Raw genomic sequence first — 25,581 nt, 5'->3', positions numbered from 1 at the left:
CTTACATGTAATTGAAATGTACAAGCTTAATTGATTCAATTTCAAACTTTTTTAATATAAAAATACAGATCTCGGCTGAAAAATGAACAAATTATATACAAAAGGTTTTAACACTTTCAACAGTTTCAATTTTTAAGTATTGGGCTTTGTTAAGGGATTCTGTTTTTCTGTATTTTAAGGATCACACTTATGTCTGGTCTGCCAAGTTGTCCGAAGAAATCGAAAATGTACTCAAAACTGATAGTGATGATTGGTTCGTCTTTGTCAAATCCTATTATTTGCTATAAAACCCCTTTATTGTAATATTATGTGTTTAGAGTAAATAAGAATCGCTACATAAAATTCTTCCCCTTAATTCTTAAATCCTCACTATTTTTGTTGAAATGCATCATCATCGCAGCATATTTAATAGCTCCATCGGTAAGATTTATTCATAAATATACCACGAAGCGATGTTTTAGTGTCAAAATTATGAAAATGCATAAAACTCGATTGTTTGAATACATGGTTTAACTTAACAAACATTCAAATGTTTATATAGATAAGTGAAGTTCAATGGGTTATTTTGACAAAAGGACAAAACATTCAAGTTGAATGTAATAAAACAATTCTTCCGCTCGGTAAATATGAGAAACAAGATCAACAGGCAAGGATGACATTCAATGAACGTATCCCCTAACACAGCCCAGAAATACAACGGCAAGAAGCCTAGCAGGACACCAATCAGGACAGGGCCCATGACGGAATGTCATTACAAATCATCATAATTATTTAGTTTTAAGAAAACATCATTATTGTTTTTGTAAAAAAATTTATTAAAACTATCAAAGGAGTAGGCTACCGAACATCTTCTTTAATGCCATATTGTTACTTAATACATAAACCAGATTCTATTCAACTATGCTTTTCAACGATGTGGATTTATTTTGATATTTAAACAGATTTCAGAAACGATTTTAAATTTGTCCTCAATCCAAGTATCACTTTCAAATTTAGTCTTTTTTTTAGCAGTCAGTTAGTTTTATTAGAAAAGGAGTCTCTTTTTCTATAGAAAAAATATTGGGGATAACCACTATACTTATCGGCTCCTGCAAAGGACTATATAATGCCATATAGAAGTAATGGAAATGTCAACTTGGGAATAAAAGTTTTTAAGTTAAATTGTTTAGAGAGCATTTATGGGTTTGACATTTCACTTGGTTTCGTGCTCAGAATATCAATGTAACACAGAAAAATCTATTATTTAAACACATAACACTTATGGAGGAAATATAAACTATGTATTGGTAGGGGAGAAAAACTGAATGAAGAGAAACAACTTTACCTTGAATGAGTATATATATTCAAGATTTATATTAATACTCAAACACAGAAGGAACTGTGCATGTTTTGTTTAAAGATAACTATAGTTATATTGGTCATAATCTTTTTTTGTTAAATGTTTGTCAAACAAATAATAACCACACTTCATCCAGTTTTGCCTTAAATGTACGTAGCGCCTTGATAGTAACTTTTAGTACGGATTGACTGCACTTACAAGATAAAAATTAAATTTTGAATAAAAATGCATCAATACACACAATACTTTCTCCAAAAAGACCGTTGCTTTGTAATCTCGGAACTGTATATAAGTTAAGTTATTTGAGTGAGTGGAATCAGTGAAGTCCATTTAATATATAAAAATGATATTGATTGGAGTATCGTCTTAACATGTTCTCGAAATCTTCATTCCAGAAAATATAAATAAGTATATGAAACAATAGTGGCCTAAAATTCCATTTTATTTAGGTCCGCCAATTGTTTTCTCGTTTAGGGCACACACATTCTATTACACGGGGACCATACGCCGCTTTTCATGGAATGTCGCTACTTTGTCACATTATACCATTTTGGTGTTTAAATGTTGAAATCTGCTAAAGCCGGTAATAGGGGGCGTGGGCCGTAACTTGCACTTTGCAGTACCGTCCATGAACAGGCTTAATGAAACCGAGCCTGCAACATTTTAAAATTTTGTCTTGTTGGACTTTCTTTAGGGATTCTGTTTTTCTCTATTTCAGGACAAACCTTCGTGGAAAAACACCAAAAGACAGCAGAATTCGTTTGACTGACCTTGCCGAGGATAAAACATTTATCTGATGTGGGCAGAGGTTTTTCATTTTAATAATCATTTCAACCGTAAGATGTGTACTACTTTAAAGCAATAAGCCTACCTGATTTTGTATCTCTCTTAACTGCTTATGCAAAAGCCATTAATCGTGCTTTGTCATACGTATCGCAGCATTATTATAATGAATTCGCAATTTTCATAAGATTGCTTGATTTCTATCGTCTTATAATCGAAAAGCCGATAAAACAATGATTAAAATGACTATAATAACTAAAACTAAGTCAATCAAATTTTGTTGGACCCCTATTAACGTAGTTATTTGAAGACTTTAAAAAGTAGATGGTCTTACTGTTACCATATTGTTTACCTTCCATTAGTACACTTACGTAATCTGAACGAAAATCAAATTGGGACAAAGCCATATTTAACACACACCAGATACTTCTTGGTCATATATTCAGGCATAATAAATGATGAAAATTGAATATCACTTAACCGACGCCAAGGGGCGTTATATATGTTGCACTTTCCCACTATCTCTTATGAATACTCAATTGCATAGAGTCTGCAATTTTCTATTACTTAGTTGTTTTCATTGCTTCCAACCACATTTATATGATATCAACACCTGTCTTAATAAATCCGTATCTCTATTTCTTCTAAACTATTAGGATCAAGTTGTTTGTAGAAGACGAATTGATTGAACAAACTAGCGTTTTTAGCATTCTCATCGTTAAACAGTAAATCATGTTTCTTTTTGTCAAGGTTACAGTGAATATGTCTCTGTCAAAATATTTTTCTTGAACTTGCAACGGCGTGGGTAATGCGTATTTGCTTGTTTCGTTTAATCTTTCAATACTTGAATAAAAAAAACATGTACTATGATCAAATATGATCACGATATATTCAAATATTGAAAGATAACGGAAATTTAATTAAAAAAACATTTTTCGACGAAAGTCGTCTTAAAATAAAAAGTACAGGGAAAACTGAAAATAAGTAGAATTTTATTGGTCATTTTAAAATTACAAATTGAAATCTGGAAATTATTGCCCATTCTAGAATAAGTAAAATAATATGAAGGATCTTGCTGAAATGGTTTACTCGTCTAAATAAAAAAAACACATTATGCTCAGATTTAATATTTGAAAAAATTCTGATAATTACTGTACAGTCCCTTTTAAAATGTAAAATAAACATATTCGAATGCACACAGAAAATATGTAAAGTTTTAAAATCTACACACTTCAGGTAATCGAAGTATGATAACATTGTGTCATTTTATATAAACTGACAGTTTTTATATGAATAGACTTAAATAATTTAACAAGTTATAGTGAATGCAACGTCCCAAACATAATTTATACATTTACATTTTGAACATGTTTGAATTACAATAAATTTCTGCAATAAAAGTACTTTACCCAAATATGAGCATAGTATATCTTTAATTAATCTAAAGAACCGGAAATGGACTTTCTTTTTATGTGTCTTAGATGTTTAAGTTCGTTCACTTTCTAGTAAGGTTAGGTTAGGTACTGCTAACATTTCTTCATGACAAACGTGTTCTATTTTAGCTTCTGTCCATGAATATTCGAATCTAAGTCATCATAACGTAACGTAAAAATATCTGAAAACTTTCAAGTTGTGAGAAAAAAACTAACATTTGAGATTTTTAATCATGAATGTGAATATCTGCAATAATAAATTATCAATGAGTACAAAGGGAAACCTTAGTTTATAGCGTTTAGATAAAAAAAGTGTCTTTAATGAGACAATACATAGATGGCTTAAATGTATCTTTTAGTTTTTTCTCATACATAAGATTAACTCTGCAGTTTATCTTAGATTTTACGCAAGAAACCTTTATTTACGTCCAGACACGACACAATACAGATTTTCAAATTTACTGAGCAAACCATTTTATCGCCAATATTTGACCTCATTTCAAAGCTGTAATGTCCCGCTGAAATAAAGGAAAAAATTTGATGAAAATTAAATCGATATTTTGTTTTATCACTATATTAAACTATGAATTGAAACTTTAAACATTGGTAAGTAACAGTTATGCATTACTGTCAAAAATGAAATATAAGACACATTTAATTTAAGGCAAATGCTTTCATTTTAATTTTGGTGTATTTTTAGTCCAAACGTTACTAATTGTTTGACAATTGTTGTTTTTCTGTTGTTGTTGTTGTTTTTTGTATGGAAGTCCACATAATACTTTGTTACATTTTGCTACTTTTATGATAAATTATTTTACACTTATTGCTGCTTTCTTCTGGTAATAAGCATCTAAAATATTCTAAAACCATTATTTAAAAATTATAAAATTGATGTTAGAAGTAAAAATATATTTGTCTCTGAGACATCATGTGTCTTTAAAAAAAAATTAATTTTTAAATAGCGCCTTAAAAACTATAATACATTGTGTATATATATCATCAATACACATTCAAAGGTAATCATGTTAAGTCAACAATTTTAGATTGAGTATACATTCACATATGACAAACTTATTTCACTTATAAGTTATATTTTTTTTTTTTAATCTAAACAAGAGACCATATTCATGTTTCATTACTCCTGTGACAAAATAAATGAAACATTCTGTAATAAGTATTATATCATAAAAACAAATGCGTTTTACAGTTTATACAAAAGACTGAAGTATATCTGGTTAAACGAAATAAATACTTAAAAACGCGAAAAAAGTTTCAACTCGAAGTGTAAGGTCAAGTACTGCGAATAATTAAAGGCATTACGCGAACCAAAAGACTTTATATAACGACGATTTAACGACGATGTCGATATACCTACACACTTTCCCGGATAACTAACAAATAATTAGCAATATCGGTGTGTTAGTGACCGACTTATTATGATTTCTTAATCATCCATGAGAGACAAATGACCATTAGACTTAATTTCTGGTAGGAAATTTACCTCGCCGAACCCTGAAAATAAAAGTATTCAGTTTAGTTGGCGGGCGCATTACAACTTAATTTGAGGCTCAGTTATGTGACAGGAAAAGCTTTAAAAGTCAATTAACAGTCATTATGATTTTTTAAAGATATACTACGTTCATCTATGAATAAAATATTTTTATTGCAGAAATTTATTGAAATCTATAATGTTTTTACTAAATATGTATTATCTTAATATAAGAACCTGCGTTCCTTATTACAGGTTCAGTAAATTTGGTACTTTCTTTAAAAAGTTTTTTAATAACACTATATATTCAAAGTGTGTCAATTTATATTTTGTAGGATTTAAGGCATAACATATCTACTTTGCGTGAGGTAAAACATGTTTATTTCATATTTACAAAAATATAGTGAAGCAAATATCAATATTTTCAAATATCAAATTTCATCATTTCTAAATTTAAATCTTTGAATAATGTCACTCTGTGATATGTAATTTAATATGGTCTTTATGCTCTTTGATATTACAATTACTATTTTGTGGTACAAATGATACATATCCTATAATACTATAAAAATTTCCGTGTAAAGCCACCAATGACAAGAACCACAAAGCTCATAAGGAGAATTTTATTTCACTTTTGGATTATCCCTGGTATTTGTGCATTTATTGGGTACATGTAAATTTAATATAATCGGACTTTTATACCATTCATTTTTCTGTTTTAATCATGTATGTGCACCCTTTTACCGAAATGAATTTATCTAAATATATGTACAAAAATATCTTTTAAGATAAAGGCTACGAATACATGTATAACATGGGCATATTAGAAATAAAATGAAATTCATCTTCTTAGTCTCATAAAATGACAGTAGCATTCATTTCTTTGTATTCGATTTCTTACATATATTTCATTGTCTTTTATTCATCTGTCAGTCTGTGTGTTAAAGTTCTTAAGTTTCACCTTAATAAATATTTCTTCCAACTTAATTATTGCTTTTTTGCGTTATTTTGCGTTACTTTGTTCTGCGTTATATTGACTTGTTTAGCATTAACATATGTTTTTTCGAGTTATTACGCTTTTTGCTTCGCGTTACTATAATCGCTATCCTTCGAGTTAAAACACCTTTTCCCTTTTTCGCAAAAATAATAACCTTTAGTATCGCTTTACATACGAGTTTGTATGTGTATGCACTTTGTCTTGCATTAACAAGCCTTCTGTTTTGCATTATTTACACTTGATTTTATTATAACGTCTTTCGATTCATTTTTTAATCCTTCCTTCAGTATAGCGCCCTCATTCACAAAATCCAGCCTTTATCACGATAAAATAGACTGTGTTGCCCGTTGTACGCCTTATTTTGTGCTCTGACGTCATTCCAATATTTTATTTAACCTGATAATATTTGGCCTTTCAACTGTTGTGATTGACCAAGCAAAATACATCAGACTTTGATCGTCTTAAATTGGTAAACTGGTCAAGCTGCAAACAATAATGCTAATAACGCTTCCAACTATTTCCGATTGATATGACATTAAGTATGCTTACACTAAAGCCTCATCAAACTCTTGTATTCGTATTACAAAAAGTGACAAATAAATATCGATATAGGTCATCGTGAAAGCAAATTGAGGATGTTTTTGAAATTTGTTTTATCTGTCTAACCATTAACTGAATAAGAAAAACATAGCATTACTACCGCGCGTTGCATGTAAAATGTATTTAAGAAAGATCAAAATTTACGATTTAAAAAAGAACAGATTTCTTTTTTTCTAATTCAATACTTTTGAAAGTAGACGAAAGCGTACAATTGATAATCATTTATCATGAGAGAACGAGTACTGCAAGAAAAAAACATCCAGATAATTAAATGCAGTCAATGTGAAACGTCAATAGAAGTTAAACTGAAAAGCAATTAATAATAGATAAGAAAGAACAGTAAACATTCATTTATCTGTCAAATGTGCATTAGTTTCTTTGAAATATGATGTTTTTCGCCTCTCTGTAATTACACAATTGTTATGTATGTTTTAGGTTCAATGTTTTGCAGAAGACAGGAAATTACAATTAACATCAATTATCTAATCAACTCAGAGACAAATATCTCATTTTTAATGCAATAGATGTCAATAATCACAACCTTTCTGTTATTTTGAGAATAAGACAATCACACGTGCTGACAATTCTCGAAAAGGGGCGATCATAAAGAATAATATTTTGTTTGTTATACAGTTATTGTTTTATTATGCAAACAATGAATTTAATAAAAGTATTCTGTGCCTTTATGTGACATTTAAAAGATATCTGAGTCATCTTTAGACTACAATATGAGAGCAAAGATCAACAAGCCATGCCATGTTCACTCAACAAAGCCACAACGAATAACACTTGGCAACACAGGATCAACGGTCGGTTACCTAGAAGGGCACTTACACGGTAGGGAATCACGTGACTTTTACGGTTACGCGTACAGACAATATGGCGGCCTAAAAACCTCGCTTCACATGTGTTTTTCTGGTAATTCTTTATTATATCCCTTTTACTTACATACGAGACCTTTTGCAGCCTACGCAGAATAAAGAATTGCTGCCGCCTATACCTTATTTTCCACCCCTGTGCTCATAGCTTTTACAAACACTCAAAAATTCAACAGAAATTTTCAATGTGAACAATTATATTTCGGGTAACATTCACGCAAAATTTGTATTTTTTATGAATTTGATTAAACTACGTCGAGTTAGCAAAGAGAAAATGTTCATAGAATTTCTTTATTTGAAAATGTAAATATTAGGCATGTTAAATGTTGACAGGTCATTTTCTATTCCATTACACGAGAGAAAAATGATTTGGGTAACTTCCACGCATACTTTTATTGTTGATAACTCCCACGCAATATTTTATGTGCAGGCAATATCTATGCAGGTTATAGCCTAGATATTGATTGAAAAAAATCATGATTGATGCATTTAGCATCAAACTTTCATAGAATTTTGAATAATATTAAAAATACCGCAAATAGGTCCTTGATAGAAGTAACCCAGCAGGCACATCAACGGTGAACAACGTTGAAGTATGATCAGATTTCAACGTTGAAATAACGTTAGATTTATGTTCGAATTTGAAAGTTTAAAAAACGTTGAAGTTCAACGTTGGCACAACGTTGAAGTTTCAATGTCATTTCAACATACTTTAATATAAATATAAAGCAAAGTACTGTACGTAACAGAGTTTAACAAAAAAATCAAGACACTATTAAATACTTCAGCTATTTTATTTCAAAACTACAGTTCAAGTGTAGCTAAAATTCAAACGATTTAAGAAGTCCTTTTAGTTTAACAATTAAGCTACAATCTGTTCCAATCTACCACTAGTTCTTCTTCTAGAGCTCTCTTGGTATGTCTAAAGTGTGTCATGATGGTGTTTGAATACTTCTACTGCTTCTGCAAATAAAATAAGAAGTTACATGTTAAAATTGACTTGGTCAATCTCAAATTATATATAATTAATCAACTTAGTGATTTGTTTTATCTTAAAATGCTTATCTTCTAAGATTTACATAATAAAACAGCATATAGAAATTAAGATACAGCTGAAGTTTCATATTGACAGTAAATTATGTACAAAAACAACAAAAACTTTTTAAAAAGAAGCTATTTAACCCTTAACCTCATATATACGCGAAACAACGCACTTTCGACCCCCCCCCCTTTTTTTAGGCCTGAAATAGTGAGAAAATGTCCTATTTTTCCCCAAACACATGTTTTCGTTTGAGAAATGTTGTTAAAAAAAAGTGAGCACTTTTTCGGCGCCGCCCCCTGTCCAAAAGATACTTCAGGGGGTTGCCAGAAGGGGGATGTGCCCCCTTCTTTTTGGGGGGTTTGAAGGGGGGCGGAGTCCCCCTCATCGCAAAGAAAATTTTGGACTTGTGAGAGGCTTTAAATGACCCCAGGTCGATCATAAGGTAAGGTGTAACCAACGCTGAAAAGCCTTTGACTCTATCTCAATCCCTTGAGAAGTTGCAGCACTTTGAAGTAAATTTTGATGGAAAAAATCGAGGCAAAATAGTGATTTTTGGCAATTTTGAGATGTCCCCTCGTTGCCATGGTAACAGGAAATTTAACTTGAAAGAGGAGGCTTTTCAGTGAAAATGGCCATTTTTCACAATATGCTCATGGGTGAAAGGGTTAACTTAAAAAATTATAAATGTTACAAAACAACAATTATTCACCAAATTTAGGTAAAAGACCACATGTTAACATGTAAAAACTAGATTTTGGGTGATTCAAAAGTTTTTCATCATTTTTTGTTAGCCCTTTACCCCTCGTTGCCATGATAACAGGAAATTTAAGACTGAGCATGTCGTTACAAAAGCAATGGTCCAGTCAACATTTGTGCCAAGTTTGATTAGTATTGAATCATTTTTCATAGTTTCATAGCAGTTTGAACTTGTAAGAGGGGGCTTTTCAGTGAAAATGGCCACTTTTCACAATATGCTCATGGGGGAAAGGGTTAAGTCTGACCTATGATTGGTAAGAAAAACTGCTCCCATCAGTTACGTCAGCATTTTCCCAAGAACAGTCCTTTCCATGTTAAATTTATGGTATAGAAGCTACAGCTGTAATACTTTAAATTTCAGCCAGGACCAGGATCTAGAATATAAGATAAACTTATTATTCCCTATATATTCACGGCAATTAAACTTAAAATTTAACACTCAACTTTATTATTTAACCACAAACAGTTTTATCAATATTTATTTTGAAAATGCAATGGATTTAATGTATTTTTCAAACTAATTCACATTTAATTTTACTATCACTAAGATATAAAATTAATACAGCTAAATTGACGATTCGTCTTGGGGCGTAAATTATATGGGGCGAACAACACTTCATCTGCTTATAGGTTACAATAATATGATAAATAAATTTCAAAAAGGCATGGCTTGTAAAATCATAAATTGCCAAGGACATCAATAACTTCGCGTAAGGCCTACCAAACCCAAAACATTCAATTAGGTCGCGTTTTGATACAAAAGTCTAAAATATTAGAAGGAGGTTTTGTATTTCTGTTTTTATTAGTAAAATTACAGTTGTCATTTTTCATATTTTGCAGATATGGAAGGTTCCATCTCGGATATTGTTTGTGATAAATGTGGGAAACATTTCATTCGCGGATAGGTCTCAAATATTGACCACATGAACAGTCTACACGGCACAGGACCTTATAAATGTTGTGGTAAAACATTTTATAGCCCAGCAAATCGGAAACGTTACGGGTTTTACTGCTGATATTAAGATGACATTCAAACATAAGTCCTCTAGATTTTATTACCTAGTTTGTAAAATAAAAGACCCATTCTAATATACTTTAGGTTGTTTTCTTTTATGCTTTAGATTAAAAAAAACCACACACAACATAATAATGTTAAATACAGACACTAATTTGAAAAAAAGTTGGTTTCATAAAAGACTAAGTGATAAAGTGACTTGAATGTCTTTAAAATCTTAATATAACGAATAACATAAAATGCCATACCTGTCACGTTTCGATTTGTCACAACATTTACAAAGTCCTGTGCCGAGTAGCCAGTTTATGTGGTCATTAAGACAAATGTTGCCCAACATTATCCACAAACAATACCCGAACTGGAACCGCCCATATCTGCAAACTATGAAAAATGACAACTGTAATTGTGCTTATACTGAAATCGACCTCCTTCTTATATTTGAGACTTTTATTTTAATTTCTGCGATTAATTCATCTATATCGAAACTTCATTTAATATATTCACGTGAGTATGTATTCTGCTATCCATAGGGGCTTTATTCTATCCAGGACCTTTTGGCGGTATTTTTAATATTATTCAAAATTCTTTGAACGTTTAAGGCTAAATGCATCAATCATGATTTTGTTCAATCAATATCCAGGCTATAACCTGCATAGATATTGCCTGCCCATAAAATATTGCGTGGGAGTTATCAACAATAAAAGTATGCGTGGGAGTTACCCAAATCATTTTTCTCTCATGTTTTGGAATAGAAAATGACCAGTCAACATTTAACATGCCTAATATTTACATTTTCAAATAAAAAAATTCTATGAACATTTTCTCATTGCTAACTCGACGTAGTTTAATCAAATTCATAAAAAATACAAATTTTGCGTGAATGTTACCCGAAATATAATTGTTCACATTGAAAATTTCTGTTGAATTTTTGAGTGTTTGTAAAATCTATGAGCACAGGAGTGGAAACTAAGGTATAGGCGGCAACAATTCTTTATTCTGCGTAGGCTGCAACAGGTCTCGTATATAAGTAAAAGGGATATAATAAAGAATTACCTTAAAAACACATGTGAAGCGAGGTTTTTAGGCCGCCATATTGTCTGTACGCGTAACCGTAAAAGTCACGTGATTCCCTACCGTGACTTAACAAATACAGGATAGGAGGAGTGCAATGCAAATATGAGTCATAAGTTTAGTGCTTGTTTGCCGTTTATCTTGATTCAAGTTATATATAAATTTCACTTTTTAGCATGACCTCATTTATAAAAATACTTAAAGATCAAACTTTAAAGGACAATCATAGTGCATACGTTTATCGACATCCTTTTTGCACAGTCTACTGAAACCGCTCCCTTTTGTGTATCTTTGAGGAAAACAGATAAACGTTGAACATGTATCCATTTATTTGCGCAAAAGAAGTGAACTACGGACACCAGAATATTTAGCTATGTCTTTGTGTTATGCGTCTTGTTGTCATTAACTACAATTAACAATAAGCTATAATACAATATTGCGATGTGTTGCAACGTCCACCATCTCGCATGTTCTGTAGGTTTGAATGAACCAGTGGTTTGATTATGTACATAACATGCGTATTGCTTGTAATTGTTGGGCTTGTTTTGTTTGTTTGTTTTGTTTGTATGTTTGTTTGTTTTGTTTGTTGTTTTGTTGAAATATCCGAGGCCGGGAAAAAATTGACCAAAGGTGAGCAATTGATAATACTTTTGTGGAAAATAATGCTATTTTTACTTAGTGAATACAAGGGGGGGTAATATTGGCCCAATATCAGTTTTGCAGAGATGCTTAATGTCATTTATTGTAAATTTCCTTTTAAATTTCCAAGTTACTTTGCTACAAGCTAAAATATGATAAACAAGATCAACCAGGAAAGACGGCGTTCAATGAACGTTAAGTTACTTTTCAAAGTCACTGTGCTATGTTTTGAGCAGGGAATGATTATTTTAGGTTGATTTTTATAAATTCTATTTCTAAATTACTACAAAAAATGTTTACATTTCACCAAACATTTATATTATTTCCGTTACTGTCCATTGGTACTCATTTTTTTCTTTTTCGTATGGAAAGATGTCAGAAAATGTAACAAAAGGGTGATTTCTAAAATTTAGTGTTTAAGGTCATTTTAATAGAAAAGTTAATGATAATTAAATACTAATCGGGTACAGGCTTCAAATCTATTGCAAAAATACAAAAAACTTTAGAGCAAGTTGTATTTTACTAAAATTGAAATGTTAATATGCACAAAGTAGATGAATCAGTTTTTTCATATACGACTATATCAATGCTTTCTATATTAAACTGATGCCTATTCCATGATGAATTAGTATAATATTGCTTTCAAGTTAATCGTTATAAAATATGATAAACAAGGTCAACAAGGAAAGGCAGCGTAAGACAAAGACAATAAGACAATATATAAGACAATATCATAATCATTAATAAAAGCAATGTCGCGTGTCTAGCTCGTGACAAAGATAATTGATAGGCAATGACCACTTGTCAACAACTTAAACACGAAGTCAAATCCATCATTGTTTATTTTCAGTGCAAATTGGACCTCTTCTGACATTAATTAAACAGAAGTCCGGACCTGTTTACCTCTTTCAAGCCTTGTCACTAGTATGTTAGTGGGTTTACCCCTACATAGCACAAAGCGCTGTAGGTGAGCTTCTGTGATTAAAGTTGGTCCGGAGTCCATCGTCCGTCAAATTTGATAAAATGCCATTAAAATTCCTGGGAAGATTTATATAACTTATTCTAATGGTTATGCACCATTTAACATCTGGATCAGGAGGGCAAAATAAAATCCTTAACAATCCTTTTCTCAGAATTTCCGAGGCCTAAGGCTTAGATATTTCATGTGTATCAGAAACTCTACAAGAATTGTTCACATTATGATCCTTGGGTCAAAGTTGGCAAAGAACTGGTTGGCATTTATTTTCACTACATACTAGATTCTTTAAAACTCTTCTTAAAAGTTTCAAGGCTATATCTTAGATATTTGGCAGGAAACATTGTCCAGTACAAATTTACACAATGTGTTCAAATTAAAGCATTTGTGTCAATATTTACACCGCCCTAGGGGTCATGCGTTTCCCTTTTATACATATAGTAATAATTTAAACTTAAACTGTTAAGACTGACACTTAGATATTTGGCGTGAAACATTGTTTAGTGGGCGTTTACCAGTTGTGATCATATTTTAGCTTTTGGGTCAAAATAAAAGAGACGTTTATAAGAAAAAAAGGTCTGCAAAGTCCAACGCTTAAATATTTGGCATGTAGAATAGCCTTGTTGACCTCTACATAAGTTAGATACGATTTTCTTGATATGTATGTAATACTTTGAAAAAACTATTTCTTTACAATCATGAAGGCCAAAGCTTTGATATATTTTGCATGAAATATTGTCTTGTGAATCTTTATCAAGTTTGTTCAGCTTATAGCCTAGGGTCTAAACTTGCCCCAAACTACGGCTCCATGGATTTTACTTATATGTATTTTTTGAAAATTAAAAAATAAAATCTGTATAACCATAAAGGCAGACAATAAAATATTTGAAATGAAACATTTACCCTCCGTGAGATCTATCAAATAGTAGCACTGGATTCTAGATGGGTCGGCGGTCATGCATTTAACTTAACTTATTCTTATTTTCTCTATTTTATATGTAATCATTAAGAACTTACAAATTCTTCTTTATTTTGTAGTGGAAAGATAGTGACATCGTTTTCTTGTGGCAGAAGTATGCTTCTATAGGCAATTAACCATTTTGACCGTAATGGTGAGAAAAATAACATTTCGAAATAGTAAATCCCGCTGCAGACAAGCTAATTTAACTTTTGTCACGTTCTAAAGACTCCATAATACGAAATTTATGTGACATCAAAAAAGTGAAAATGATTATTCTACATGTATAAAAAACAGACTGTCCAATGGCAAAGTTAATATTCTACTACCGCAAGGCCATCTTGTGTATTGTAATGTGAAAATGAAAAACTTTCAAATCATCACCGCTTCAATGCGATTGTTGCCAAATTCATATATAAGTAATCATACTATAAACAAACTATAAGAGTCAAGATTTGTTCATTGATCTCTTGTGTTCTTAATATGTATTTTACATGTACAGAGTTAGTACTGTCTGTAAGGAATAAAGTTAAAATTTTACTTTTTTATTATACAGATATCGCCAAACCTCTTTTGGTCTTACGGTTGATAAATTGATGTATTACATTATTATGCAACGATTTTATATTGTCCTTTTATGTCATCATTTAATGTCAATTTACAAATGGAAATGACTAAGATATATCGGTAAATGTTACAAATACCATTATCAATATAAATGAGCGACGCCAATATTAATTTTCTTTCCTTTTGATATTTTCAATAGCTTTTAACATTAAAGAGATGACATTCACTTGTGCAAAATCGATTATCTAAGTGTTGTTTTTTTTTTCGAAAATATTGCCCAAATGCCAATTTTTTCACTACGAATTTACAGACGACAATTTGTTTGTGAGCAAGAAGACAATATTACTACAAATTTGTCATAAATAGCACGATTATGAGCTATAAAATTCAAAGTGATTTTCAAATTAGTTATGACACCTGAAGCAACAAAACAAATGGGATCACACGCCGCTTTTCATGAAATAGCACTACTGTGCCTAATTAAAGGTTCAATGATATCAGCCGTATGAACACATCTGCGCATGTTTCTAAACTCATAATTCCACCATTTTCGTGTTTAAATGTTGAATTCTGCTTAAACCGGTCTATGAACAGGCTCAATCAAACCAAGACTGCAACATTTTTTCAATTTTGTCGTGTTGGGCTTTCTTTAGGGATTTTGTTTTTCTCTATTTTTGGATCTGGGATGAAACAAACCACCTATTGTAATTAAATGTTTGATCATGGGATAAATCATAACAACTTTACAACTTGCTTTTTATAACAAGTTATTTTCGTCGCAACAATAAGTCAACGAGCAAGTACAGGTATATATTTAAAACTTTCAAAGACAAGAAATTACTTAAAATCGTCATTTTTTTTCTTTCTTTAAAACGCGAAATAGTTTGGATTTCAGTCGCATTAAGCGCGAATCAATCTACTGCCAGAAGCTGGTTAGAACGGTATCAAAATAATGATAAGTGAGTTTTTTGGAAAAAAAACTTCTTTGACAATTATTGGTAAACTATCTGGGAAAAACATTAATAAATAAAAAAACTCGTTATGCAAAATTCCGGCAATTTGACATTTGCATGCACGTAGTACTTGTTTAGCTGGCCTATGACACTGATGAAAAGGAATTTTGATTACACTCATTAAACTGCACCTAAATCAGGATCACTTAGTATCTTTAAAACAATTGCCAAATATGTGTATATCAATAAGTAATAGTTCAATATTTCGTACAAAACATCAAAAAACATTTTAAAGCAAAATATATAATTATCTCTGAAATTAGCAGGGTTTCTTTCCAATTCAAAATCAAAAACATTTACCTAAAAAAAGCTTTATTGAGATACCCTTTTAAATGAAAACGCAGTATTTTCAGATATCTTGTCATCTTGCAGAACTTATTATCATGTCTGATCTTGCTCCTTCCATACAATTTGAGTGTAAAGAAATAAAAGCATTCAGATTGTTTTTTTTTATTATGTTTGTTGAAGATATTTAATGCGTAGACTTTGTTTTATGTAGTGACAGATAAAGTGTGTTATCTATTATGTATGGCGTCGTACAGTTACAAGTAAAATCGCCTGCTGTCTCCGTTCTTCAAGGATCGTATCACTATTTCTTAAATCAAATGGAAATTGATATCCATCTTGTCTGTTATTCTGACGGACGGATAAGATAAAATATCTTGTTTCATTTCAATCTTGCGTGTAAATATTGTTTATATTTCCATATTTACCCCTTACAAATATTCAGTCTACAGCCTTGTATCGGTATATCACAAGGCTTGAAACATTCACTTCAAACAAATACAAACGCATCAGAATAAACATTATCTTACTCGGCAATTTTCATTGATAAGTAACATATTCGAAAAAAGAAAAAGCAAGAAACTGAATTCATCAATTTTTATTTTAAGCATTTTATTGCAAGTACATTGCAAATACTAAAATACCTGTACATCTAAAAAAATAATAACATTTTTAAAACTTTTAAATATAATGAAAACTCGTCAAGTTTTGAATGAAGTCGTAGATTTACTGATACGAACTTTGCGTTACTATAATATATGACTTTATATATAAAGGTAGGAATATTATTGAGGCGTTTCTAAAACTTCCTTACAACAATTTAAAATGAAATTATGCTCATTCAAGGGTATACTGTGAGAGAACAGGTGAAGTCAAAAATAAGTTTTTATTTAGCTATAATTATGTCTCCCAAAATTTTTGTAATGTTTCCCAAATTTTTGGAGACATATTGTTTTTGCCTTCGCCGTCTGTTCGTCCTTCCGTCCGCATTTAGCTTGTCCGCCCTTCACAGGTTAAACTAATATTTGAATTTCAACCAAACTTTACAGGAGTGATCAGTACTATCCCTAGTTGTGCACAATACCGGCACGTTCCGCTTTGCTGCACAGAATGGCCATCAGAGCTAAAAATAGAAAAATCTTGTCCGACCTTCACAGGTCTAACTACTAGTGGGATTTCAATCAAACTTTACAGTAGTGATCAATTCCATCCCTAGTTGTGTACATCACCGGCACATTCCACTTCGCTGCACAAAATGGCAGCCATAGCTCAAAAATAGAAAAATCTTGTTCGGCCTTCACAGTTCAAACTACTGGTGGGATTGTTACTTAACTTTACAGGATTGATCAGTACCATCCCTAGTTGTGCACAATACCTGCACATTCCGCTTCTCTGCACAAAATGGCCGTCAGAGCTCAAAAATAGAAAACTCTAGTCGGGCCTTCACAGGTCAAACTACTGGCGAGATTTCAACCAAACTTTACAGGAGTGATCAGTACCATTCCTAATTGTGCACAATTCCGGCATGGACCGCTTCGCTACACAAAATGGCCGCCAATGCTAAAAATACAAAAATATTGTCTGGCCTTCACAGGTCAAACTACTGGTGCGATTTCAACCAAACTTTATAGGAGTAATCAGTACCATCCCTAGTTGTGCACGTCACCGGCACATTAGGCTTCGCTGCACAAAATGGTCACCAGAGCTAAAAATAGAGAATAAAATTGTCTGGCTTTCACAGGTCAAACTACTTATTGGATTTCCACCAAACTTTACAGGAGTGATCAGTTCTCCGTAGTTGTGCATAATACCTGCACGTTCTGCTTCGCTGCACAAAATGGCCGTCAGAACTATAAGTAGAAAAATATTATCCGGCTTTCATAGGTCAATCTACTGGTGGGATTTCAATGAAACTTTACATGAGTGACCATCCATAGTTTTGGGAGACATATTATTTTGTGAAAAAAAACCTTCTAGTTCCTTTTAATTTAATAACTTACTTCATATAAACAATAAAAAAAACCCGGATCGAAACGGAATTTTTGCAATTATCAATTATAACTTACCTGAAACGTTTAGTTGATAAAAGAGTGGGACAGTCTGTTCATATTTTAGGCCGATTTTCAAGTTTGAACATTTAAAATAAATAAACTGTTGGTCGAACACCATTTTAACAGTTTATCTTTTGAAATAAAAAGTCAATTCAACTCAACTTGACTATGAAAATATTAGCATAATGTCACTTTAAGCACCATCATATATTTACTAAGTAACATTTTCTCATCATGGAGCTAACTGTATTGAAGGAGATAGTAGGTCCAGAATTGCAGAGCCTGCATGCGCTATCAAGGAATGCTGTCCCGTTTCCACGAATAGTCTGAATTAGGGGATGGTGATATTTAAAAAGTACAACGCATTTATTCATTGTGGAGGAATTTAAAATAATTTTCAAAATCAATAATACATTTTATCCTTATTTGATAAATGTAATTGACAAGCCCAAGACTGTTTGTATTGCTTTTGTTAACATATGAATCAGTTATTCAAAAATAATGACAAAATCAAAAGACCTTTGATAATAGATGTTTGATTCTATGGCCTTTTTTTCATCCAACATTATCCATAAAATAATATGCCAAACATATCATGGACACAATCAGTCTGAAAAAGCTTCAATCATAGATCAAATTGAAAATATGACCTAACAATGTTAATACGGAATTCGTTTATTTTATCTGGTCTTCTAGTTCTCGACTTAGTGTAATAGTAATATGCCAATTCATGAAAAGCGATGTGAATATTATTTATGATCCTCAAGTAAAATCGAAAACGCAATGAACACAACTACAAACAAAAGTTAATGAATGAATAACAGGTGTTCAATATGAACCTATTTACGTTATCCGTAAAGATTCAGAAAATTTTCTTTATGATTTTTAAAAACAATTGATTGCCTCCGTTGCCACTGACTCTTGCTACTGGGTCGGGTGGGGGCTGTGTTCGTTTGGGCGCCGCCTTTTCTTGGTGATCTTGTTTATCATATTTTTTACTCGAATGCAAAAAGTAACTGTTTATTATATATGATTTTACATAAATCTACTTACTGCGGAATGACACGAGTCCTCAATATTAAATTACAAGTACATAAGACTTTCACATAAATAAGCTTAACACATCAGGACACATTCTATATTTCTTGCTTTGTTGCAAGACATTTTTACTTACATTTTCTTCAAATGGAAAGACAATGTTTTCTGATCTTCGTATACTAACGGGCTTTGCAACTCTGTCTGATTTCGTGAATGAAGGACGTTTCCGAGACATACTAGCGTTATTTCAGGCTATAAGTAAATCCTGCGTCAAGCATATTGTCTCCATCTAAAGATGGATTTCTTTAGGACATAACGCATCAGTATAAGAACTGTTCAATTGCATTGTCATAAATCATTTGAATTTTTTTATCTGTCATGTAGTTACCTCTAGAAAAAGTAAAACAAGTTCGTTTAAAAGCAATTGGATTAACTTAATTTCAGTTTTGTATTTTTTATTTCTTTGAGAAGATTTTGATAGTGTTGTGGTTTCAAACACTTTACCATTTGCTATTTGAGCCCCGTCATGACAAAACCAACATAGTGGGTTTGCGACCAGCAAGGATCCGGACCAGCCTGCGCATCCGCGCAGTCTGATCAGGATCCATGCTGTTCGCTATCCGTTTCAGTACTTGTAATAGGGTTTATAAGCGAACAGCATGGATCCTGATCAGACTCCGCGGATGCGCAGGCTTGTCTGGATCCATGCTGGTCGCAAACTCACTATGTTGGTTTTGTCATGACACGGCTCATTTATATTTAGTCGATTAAACATCTAAGGCAGCATAACCGTTACAAAATATGCCCAAAATAAAAAGCATATGTCTGAGCTCTCTTTACTTCACCTGTAAATAAATCGTGTGACGATAAAAAAAAATATATTATAATGTACTATTGAAAGTATTTAAAAAAAATATTATAAGCATTTTTGCCTTAAGAATATTTACATTTAATAAGTTTTAGTACAAGTCATTGATATAGATTGTATGTCACAGATGTACATTTTGTAGAATAAAAGTGTTCTGTGGTATTTTTCTTTCTTCAGCATCAGAAACATTTAAGTACCTTTACATACTGTGTTTATATCGTCCAAATGATAAATCTTAAATAGTGCAAAACAATAATGGCCGTTCAACTTATCCAAAATAGTAAATATTCAACATCGATTTGAAAAAACAACAAATCGTTAAGTTCAAAATTATGTAGTTATATGAAGCATTTTCTCTCGCTTGAAAAAGTTTCTCTACTTGCTTGTTACATCATTCCAAAATGCATGATACAATTACTCGATGCCATTGTCGGAAGAGAATATTTAACGTTATTTATGCACGCAAGTACCGTCATATAAGACATCCACGTTAATTGTTTATGTTATTTAACCGCCCAAGCGCATTGATTAAATGTCATTTTCTAAACTTCCTTAACTGTTTAAAATAAAAAGGAAAGATATTAGCAACAAGACGGAACTTTATAAAACGGGCGAAAGTTATTTTTCTATTAGGAACAATGTCATAACATTCTAGTTGTAGGTAATGGCATATCAAAATTTACAAATAAAATGTTTATACAATACATTTGAACAAAACTTTTAATTTAGTCATGTAATTTTCGTGCAAATACATTTGTAACTGCTGCAAATATTCAGAAAAAAAAACTTGTAAAAGTTTACCGTGCCACATCTTGATAAACCTACAATAAAATTTGGTAAATGATATTGACCTGCTTTTTTTAATTCTGTTTTTAAAATTGATCTAAAGTGTAAAAATTATTGGAACCAAATCTCTAAATAGTATTAAGCTATCACCCAGATACAAAGCGAGTGCTTTCCTTTTAGTTAAGCATACATAGATTGAAATATCTTTTAAAATATGAATTATGAAACTATGTCAAATTTAAAAGTCAACATAGAATGATGTCTTAACAACAAAAAATAATATTATCATAAAAAAAGACAAAGCCGATGCTTAGGTTTTCATGGAAATTTGAACTTTAAGTATGTGAAGATTATTAATTTCTACTGATATAGAGAAGGAACGGCTATTTACCGAAGAACAGAATATGGCATGTACTGGATCCAGTAATTTGCACGATATGTAAATAAAAATGTTTTCCACATTCAAATGAAATGTCTTATGTAACTTGAATATTAGTTTGTTCATGCAATCATTGCATGTACAAATATGTTAGTGAACATTATGGTGTTTTTCTTTACAAGCAATGCCCCCGTTCAGACCTGAACAACTTAGATTCACTTTAATAAAATGTTTATCAATTGTTAAGAAATGTCTTTATTTATCCATGATTTTTAATGTAACTGAAATTTGTAGTCGACTTTCATTTATAGGAGTGCTCAATGTTTCAAAAGTGGGGTTTTCACGCTAAATAACTTATTTAAGTACATATAATCAAATAGAACTTATTTGACAGAGCGATCAGTGCCTGAAAGTAACCAATTTAGCAGTTGTATTGAGGATTGATTTGACAGTTTGTTCCAAATGTACTTTTTTACTTTAAAGCATGTGGTTGCATCTATTGTGTAGCCGGAGACACATAAATGCTGTAATACATCCTAGAAATAATACACCGTTCTAAAAAACTGAAAATAACACTAAATAAGTAACATCAGAATGACAGTTATATATTGTCTCTGTTTGAAATTATGAAATATGTTGGGAAAAATGTTCAAAAAGTGTCCGGTTGATGGTCCCCGAAGCAATTCGTAAGAAAAAAAACATTTATATTTGATATATTACGCGTTAATTTAGTCGAAAAAAATAGTGTATATGTGTATGTGTGTGTTTTTTTTTTTTTTTTTTTTTTCGTGTGCGTTAACGGAAAACATTAAAAAATAAAATATGATGCAATTGAAGCAACAAGGCAGTACTTAATATATATTTTTTTAAATTCATCGATCGCAGGTCAAAGTTAAAGATCCTGTATGTTTTGTGATTGTTACTGTGTGTATACCACACTTGCAAAAAAAATATACATGTATATAATTATGCAAATAAAACAATTTTCAAACAGAATATGTACATTAAATAATACAGTTTTTTTTTAATTTGACTGACATAATTTTCAAAACATCATGGAGTCGCAACATGACTGTCCCAATTTTGATAATAGTATCGGATTTATTGATAACAACACGGAGAGTGTATCTAAATAATCACACTTTTATTATCACACAATGAAATGCAAAGCAATACCAAATCAAGGGTCTTGCTTCTGTGGACAATATTGATGCATTATCGCTTAGTCTTATTTTAGATGTGAAATAATTTTCAAAGAAAGATGCACCTATTTTGCAACAATCTTTTAATTTTTTTAGCCGTCAGTCTTAATAGTTTTTTTAAATATTTCCCTTTTTCATTTTTTTTTCATTTTAGGATAATTGGATTGAAAGACAAATATTTAACACTGTAAATCTTTATAAAAAAAGAAAGAACTAACTTTCTTCAGATAACAAAAAAATAGGAGATAAGTGAAAGTGTTTGAAATTTTACATATCGTTTGACCAATTATGTTAAATGTTTACACGCAAAAACGACAGTATATCTCATAAATACAAAGTGACGTCTTAAATTGCTTGCTTTTCATAGCACCGGGTAATAAAGTTTGCAAGTACATATAAATATGACGAGCATTTTGAAAGAATACATCTCTGGAAACTTACTGCAGTTTTATTGTTTTACATCCTTATCTTTGAAATATTAACACAAAAATCAGATATATTTCTAGTTGTTATTTTTATTTTTATTTGTTTGAGGCCTCAGACACAATCAATGATTTATGAATACCGTTTTATCGAAGCCGGTGTCTTTATTGAAATCCGAAAGAAGTCCGTCTGTATTAATTTCACGCCAATTAATTTTCTTGCCATTCTCAGAGAACAGAAATATATCTTGATTGACCACACTCATGATAATATGCAGAAAAAAAAAAGAATTCGTAACACATCAAAATTTTCAACCGCCAATGACATATGATTGAAATGAATGAAGATAGATTTGGTTGTTTCATTTGTATATGTATGTCCTATTTTTAAACTTACCAAATAATTACGACAGGTTGCACAATTCCCTACACACTACAACAATCTTCATGTACATATTTGTTAATAAATACTGACAATGTGTTTAGAGGAACTACGTGTATACTGTTACACAAAGTAGAAAATTACAAAGCTTGTAGTAAGGGTCATATTTTAGCAATAAAACCAGTTTTAAGTACGATGTTGTAATATGATATGTATTGATATTTTTAAATTGTGTTACTATAATTAGTCACATAGAGAAAATAAGAATCCCTAAAGAAAGCCCAACACGGCACAATTGAAAATGTTGCAGGCTCGATTTGAGATTGAGCCTGTTCATGGACGGTACTGCCAAGTGCAAAGTTGACTATCAAAGTCGATAGTCCAGCTAGGTAATTTCTTTAACGTCTTTGTAACATTAAAATTTGCATACTTTAAATAAAAGGTAGTTACAATGCCGTTAAACAGACATTAGTGTCAATTTCAGTCGCCAGTAATGATAACTTTAAGTGAATTATAGGTTGTTTGATTGACAGTAAGTAGCAGTTTTAGGACAATATTGCGAACATGATGTTTTGAAAACATGTGCAGAAGTTTAATAAATTAGCAAAGAAAAATAAAACCAACTCTTGTCAGGCCGTCGGTTAAATGGCTTATTTTGACAAAATATACTGCACGTTTGTTTCGTAATAAATAAGTACCAAACATACAACAAATATGAAAACAAAGATTAACAAAGACGGGTGGCATCCAATCATTCAATGACCTCACCCAAACAAAACACCCGACAAGGAGCCAATCTGGGAACAAAATAAAATCCGGAAAGAGCAAAAGGGATAAGCACAGATGTGGTGTTATATTTCATTAAATTTTCCTGTTTTCATTTCCTTTGAATATGTGTCGGTTCTTGTTTCCCTTTTTTGTTTGATAAATGCGGACTGCACGGATGTTCGTGACAATGACATTACTTATAATTCCTATGGCCTTTGACTTTTGTATAGTTCATTATCCACATTTAGATGGAGACCCCATGCAACATCTTACGGGGTATATGTTTCTCAGTTAATTAGATTCGCTGGAGCTTGTAGCAACGTAAAGGATTTCAAATAGCGGAATATTTTTATTACCAGCAAGCTTCTAAAACTGGGCTACCGCTATCATAAATTACGGAAATATTTTACTAAATTTTACAATCGTAATTTGATTTAATTTCTAAATTCAATAGTGATTTAAAAACTCTTCTGCGGCAAGGGATTAGCCAGTCTGGATTTTATGGCGATGTGATTTACAAACTTCGTAAGATTTTGGGTCATGGTAATTTTTCTGCTGTTTTTACTAAAATCATTAAACGTTTTATTAAAAGAGGTTATGACCCTACTATTTTAAGACATACCTCATTCTTAGTGTTCAACCCTTTTACAGTTGGACAATACGCTTTCCTCTTTTGATTACATCTGACGGACCAAGTTGGAGACTCTATGATGGGCAGTTCTTAAAGCCCTTTGGGACTGAATTGTCTTAAGTTCGTCTTATGCCTTGCTTCGTCGGGCCCTTGTAGGTGATTTTCTTGTTGCTCTGTTTTCCTTTAGGACATTGAGTACTTTTGTTATGGTCATTGGGTTCACTTTTATATGTTTCTACATGATCATTTTGGTGTTTTACTTATTTAACCTTTTGTAACCATAACGACTGTGAGAATTTCACTTGGCGGGGATTCATTTTATTTACACTGTCTCGTTTATAGGTTTACATGGTGGGGCTAAGAGTGAGGTTTGGTGCACCATTAACCGGTTTAAACTCCCCAGCAGTACTTGTGCTGCTGACCGTTCCAAGGCGGCGCCCTTCTGTGTTCCTCAGATGTATGTTTATGTTGTTTCATACTGTTTTTGTGACACATTTGCTTGTGTCCCTTATTGTTTTCTTGTCGACGGTAAGTATCTTTCCCTTTGCCCCTTGTTTTTTATTTCTTTGATTTACCCCCCTTCCCCCGGTCTCCTGTCCTCCTGTGCCCTTTGTGGGCCTATTATTCAATCATTTATTCGTTTCCTTAATCAGTTACAAATTATTTCCTATTATTCAATCATTTATTTGTTTTCTATGAATTCCTTATTAGTTACAAATCATTTATCATTTTAGTGATTAACCTGTCCGTGCCTTGTCCTGTTTTTGTTGGGTCCGCCTGGGCTCCTTGCCATTGGTTCTTGTTGCTGGGTCGTGTGGGGGTTGTTTTCATTGAACACCGCCTTTCCTTGTCGATCTTGTTTATCATATTCTAGTTATGAGTGTTTTTTCCGACATTTTGAAGAATATATTTTGGGTCTTTTAATTTTTTTCCAATTTTTAATCGGAGGCCTTATGGTTTAATTTTCTTTGGTTTGTTAGTCAAAAAATATATAATTTGGTTTAAAAGATTTTTTTCGGGTTCTGAAAGCCCTACTGGTGTGACTGAATTGTGTCGAGGGTTGCGTTATGTGAACTCTGCCTTGACTTGTTGATTTTAATTCTCATTAAAAAAAGGCGAAGTAGATAAAAGAAAGATTCTCATGTTTCAGCATGAATATTTTTTACTGGAAAGTTTTGAAATGCGCATAATGCTCAACGAGGTCCTTGGTGAT

General features: G+C 31.8%; 1 long non-coding RNA gene across 2 annotated transcripts; it reads right to left on the bottom strand.

The window, feature by feature from the left end:
* Positions 1-7,912: 7,912 nt before the first annotated feature.
* On the bottom strand, positions 7,913-11,482 carry LOC132716580 (uncharacterized). 2 transcript variants are annotated; one of them, XR_009623826.1, is made up of 4 exons: positions 11,386-11,482; positions 10,581-10,713; positions 9,563-9,691; positions 7,915-8,482 (listed from the first exon to the last, which is right to left on the bottom strand). It is a non-coding gene; the product is annotated as an uncharacterized LOC132716580 (long non-coding RNA). The 2 variants fall into 2 exon arrangements; XR_009623825.1 differs by lacking the exon at positions 11,386-11,482 and having other exon boundaries at positions 7,913-8,482; positions 10,581-11,032.
* Positions 11,483-25,581: the final 14,099 nt, after the last annotated feature.

This window comes from Ruditapes philippinarum, unplaced genomic scaffold (assembly GCF_026571515.1).
Source record: "Ruditapes philippinarum isolate M1 unplaced genomic scaffold, ASM2657151v2 ctg7212_1_1_1_1, whole genome shotgun sequence".
NCBI lineage: Eukaryota > Metazoa > Mollusca > Bivalvia > Venerida > Veneridae > Ruditapes > Ruditapes philippinarum.
The sequence above is the reverse complement of the archived record's forward strand: the minus strand, read 5'-3'. Positions and strand labels throughout refer to the sequence as shown.